General features: G+C 31.7%; 1 non-coding gene across 1 annotated transcript; it reads left to right on the top strand.

Annotated features, from left to right (window-relative positions):
* Positions 1–1,124: 1,124 nt before the first annotated feature.
* Positions 1,125–1,231, top strand: LOC114581312. The gene has a single exon (XR_003703200.1). It is a non-coding gene; the product is annotated as a small nucleolar RNA R71 (small nucleolar RNA).
* The last annotated feature ends 3,711 nt before the right edge of the window (positions 1,232–4,942 follow it).

Here is a 4,942-nt window from a genome sequence, read left to right as displayed (position 1 = left end):
TTTTTTTTATAATAGTGTTATAGTCCTTAGTTAATGCTACGATTTTAAATTTCCATAGTTTTATTTTCTTATTAAGGATGTCATTCATAAGTTTAGCATAAGTGGGAATCTACTCTAAGGCTTCTAACAATGGTATGTTAATAGTTAACTTTTTAAATACTTTCAAAAACCTAGAGAATTATTTATCCATATTTGTTTAATTAGTCTCTAAGAAAAGAGTGGTGGTGGATGCTCTACAACTTTGCTAATAAGTCTTTTATCTTCTTTAATAGGTTTTGGTTATTCCTTAGGTGAGTCAGGCACTATAGGATTTTCTACCATAATTTTCTCATGAGTTTAATCTTTTTTTATAAGAGTCTCCTAAATCTTTTCCACTTCTTAGCAGAGTAGTATTGTAATGCTCTTCCAAATTCTTATCATGAAGATTAGCATAATCATCATGGGATTTACTATTAATCAAAATAGTAAGATGGCCTATTTTGTTTTCTATATTTCTAAGTGTAGCATTTTGGCTCTATAATTGGTTTCCCATCTGAAGCACTAAATCTTCCAAAGGTGTCTTCCATTGAATTGATTATTCTCATTAAAGCTTGGGGATAAAAGGTTCTAGGGTTCACTACAGACTGTTGAGGGTTATTCCAATGTACTATAGAATTAGGCTGACTTGCATTTTATTAATTTCCACCATTATTATTACTCTAACTAAAATTAGCATGGTTCTTTCAACCTGGATTGTATGTATATAAATATGGATTATTTATCTTCCATAACAATCACATTCTCAACCCCACAAGCACTAGACTCGCTAGAAAATTCAAATCATTCTCTTATAAATGGAGAGATGATCCCAATACTAAACTAACTCGAAGATTATCTAACTACTTAGACATATAAGCTACCTGAGCAATATAAATAGGTAAAACATCCTACTCATAAAACACTAGCTACTTTCTTAGGATTCACCCTATCATAACTAAAAGTTATTTGTTTTCATTTTCTCTATCAAGACATAAGCCTCATCAAAATATTTTGACATTAAAGATCATCTAGAAGTTGCATCAATTATTTACCTAAGGGATTCTACAAGAAAATTATAAAAAGTTTTAATAACCAACCAATCTAGCAAAATATGTTGAGAGCACTTTCTAATCATCTCCTTAAATTTTTCCTAGCTCTCATAAATTGACTCTCCATAAAATTGGGAAAAAGAAGTAATATCACTCCTAAACTTTACAATTTTAGAAGATGGAAAGTACTTAGAGATAATTCAAATAGATGTATGTCAAATAGAATCATTATTGATTCCATTATAACAAATGTTGCATAAATTTCTAAAAAACCTTGCTAAATATAAGTCGGGGTCCTCAAAAGTAGTTTTTCTAAACTAAGACTTCTAAACCATTTGGATCTTGTAGGATTTAGCTCAAAAGTATTTTCTTGGATTGTAGATCAGTTGATACTCTGATGAATTTTTTCAACTATGGGATCAGCACACTCCCTAAGAGGTCTAGGATGGTTCTGATTTGGATTTAGTTTGGCCATTCCTATAACTAAAATCTATTTAGTTTTTAAAAATTTTTATGGGTTATTTCTATTACTAGTTCAAATAATAATGGTCCTTTATTGGATTTACTATGTATACAACAACAATAAATAGGAAATAAAATCCAATATAACAACTTAAAAATAATAATTATAAAAAAATAAGTTCACAGTTTCACTAGTGACAGCAATAATAATAAATACCAAAATAAATTAAGTAGGGTTAAATATACAACATTTTTTGGATAATATAAAGATAATTACAAAAGCATACATTATTTCCCCAATAACAACGCCAAAAAATTAGTTTTTGGGCAAGTTATCTGCTTCTTATGAATTGACTTGGTATTATGAATATATATTTTATAAGCTCTTAAATAACACAATCGTATGTGTTGATCAAGTAATAAGATGTATGAGAGAGTGTCAATCCTATGAGAAAATATGATGCTACAGTTGACTCTAGTACTATCCACATAAGCTATTAAATTTATCCTATGCAATGAAAAAAAGAACAAATATTATAACTACTGAGAAATGCATAAAATAGTGAAGATACATATAATTAAAGATGTTTTAAGCTAATGATAGTGAATGAACCTATGTTTTCCTAACCATAATCATTTATAATAGCACTGGATCAGGCATAAATACCCTTAGATCTATGTCAACCTTATAAAGGTGTAAAGAAAGATTTATGATCTTTCTACAATGATATTATCTCCATAAAATCTAGAATCTTACTCATCTTATATCTAAGTATAAAAGCATTCCATCTCAATTCTCCTAATTTTTTTAACATTCCTCTACTAAAGTAATGTATCACACTAGTTTTTAAATTTATACATGGTCATTGCATAAATTAAATAAAGCATAAGAGAAATTGAGAATTGTGATTAACCTTTATGTACAAGAGTCTATATTAGAATATACATAGATTATTCATATCATCATCCCAAAATAAGAAGTTTAGGGCTATAGAAATAATTTGGAGCAAAACATTTTTCATTACTTGCTTAAAAAAGGTTACAAATAGAAAAGATGAAGAAAATATCACCCATAATGGAGAATCCTAAATAGATCCTGCAAATGGAGTCTCCCATAAGTGAACCCTCCTTACAACTTCACTTTCCACACTCCTTTCCACTCTTAAGTGTTATTTTACTCACTATAAGGATGACTAGCCACTCCACTAAACTTATCTCATTATCCTCTAGTATCGCTCTATGGACTTTAGGATGGACTCATAAAAAACGCAATAATAACTATTTATTTTTATATAAATAGACTCATGCATCACGTCACTCGAAAGGGTGGCACCACGGTGTTAAAATATGAATTAGCACCTTGGAACTACTAAATTAGCTTAGTTGCAGCATTGGACTAACCAGGCATGATGCATGATCAATTTGGTGTTATGCTTTCTTTCATAACTACTCTACTTTGACATTGCAAAAGATTGGGCACTATATTGCTTTTCTTATCTTTCATTGTTGTGGTGCTTTAGAGGTTGGCACTTCAAGTTTGAATTATTGATGAATTTGACAGTGTAGAGCACTGCAGTGTTCCTTTTATGGAGTAGAGGTGCTCATAGCATTGTGGCGATGGCATTTATTCTAGCAAGGCTCTAAATTAAATTCAATTTTTTTGAGACTGTGGTGCTATAATGTATGGTTTTGACAATGGGCATTGTAGGCTTACTGACACTGATGTTCGGGGTGTTGCATAGTTAATTCTAACTTTGTAAATTTTCATCATTTTTTCTAAGACATTCTTGCACAACATCAACTAAAAAAATATTTTTATTGGAATTTAACTCAATAAAAAATAAGTATAATTTTCACTTAATACATATTATCTTCAGAAAGGAAGAACTAATTTTGGAGCAGGACAATCTAGGCAGTCTTAAGGACAAAAGACTATAGGATTGAGAGAATATAATGAAAGATTTATGAATAGGGCCAATGATAGAGCTATCATGGGTCCTAATGCACCAACAGTACCTACTCTAGTGATGTCATGAGTGCATAACTTGCAGTATTAGGAAGACAGACTAAAACCAGAGAGTTTGACTGGTAAGAAATTTATTTTGAATGATTGATTGACATAGCATTCATAAGTGAATGACATGTGATTGAATGAAATGCGTGACTATATAAGAAAGCTATTTCTAGGTTGATGTAAATCCTTCAATCCGCTTTAATTATATTTTGATATGGATTTTTTTTGAATGAATTTATTATATACTGTCTTTATGCATGAATTCTTATAGAAAATATTGAGGATGATATTTTTTTATGGTGGGTAAATTGTAACAACCTAAAATTTTAAATAAATTTAAAATGGGAAATCTAAATTTTAGTTTGAACTGAGCGCTGTGGTGTTGAGCTTGTGTATGTGGCAGCACTGGCTTGTAAGCACAACAGTGCCAAAAGTTTCCACCACGATATTGAAGGCTCTATTATATAGTAATTTTAAATTTAGTATACAACACTGCGATGCTGGCGTTACAATGGTATGCACTAAAATAAATTTTTATACATATTAAAATCCATTTTACTCCAATCACTCATGTATCCTCACCCACCAACTCCAACTTACTATGGAAGGGAGAAGGGAAGGAGGAAAGAGGAAAGAAGAAAGAAAAAGTTTTCATTTTGATCTTCGATCCATTTCACCGCTTTGTAAAATTTTTTCAGATTTTGGTATGTTAATTTGGAGACTATTTGAACTCCGATTTCAACAAACCTATAGTTGAACTGAACGTCTCAAAAATACGAACCCGACGACACCAAATTTGATTCAATCAGAGCTCAAATGAGTCCAAATCAAGAACTTGAAGCACATTTGGAAGGTTCAATCCATAATTTGGATTACTAAACATTTTTTAAACATGACATGGTTATAGTCGAATCGAGCAGCTCAACAAACTAATCTAATGATCCCAAGATTATCAAACTCTGATATCATTAAGACAGTCAAATGTCTGGTAAACGGTCCATGAAAGAGGGATTCAACATCGGCTGTCTATTCAAATAACTCCCAATTTACAATTGATTTTCCTCCTATTTACTGGTCATGCCACTCCCAGAAAACTATAAATCAACACTTTATTTCTCATGAGAAGGGGACCCAAGCAAGGGGGAGGAAAGAAGGGACCCAAGCAAGAAGAGAGGGAAGAGAAGGAAGAGTCTTATTTCCACCAGACTCCTCCTCGATCACCACTAGACTTCAACCTGGCCATCTACTGACACTAAACTTTCACCCATCTACTGATGAAAGTCAATTTTTTTCCTGACCACCAACTGACGCCGGATTTTCTCCCAGCCACCAACTAACTCCAGTCTTTGGTCGGTCGCTAGATTTTTACCTAAAGTCAAACTTCCATCCGTCGCCATAT

Source organism: Dendrobium catenatum, unplaced genomic scaffold (assembly GCF_001605985.2).
Source record: "Dendrobium catenatum unplaced genomic scaffold, ASM160598v2 fragScaff_scaffold_1644, whole genome shotgun sequence".
Taxonomy (NCBI): Eukaryota; Viridiplantae; Streptophyta; class Magnoliopsida; order Asparagales; family Orchidaceae; genus Dendrobium; species Dendrobium catenatum.
Note: the sequence above shows the minus strand (reverse complement) of the source record. Positions and strands in the feature narration are given on the sequence as shown.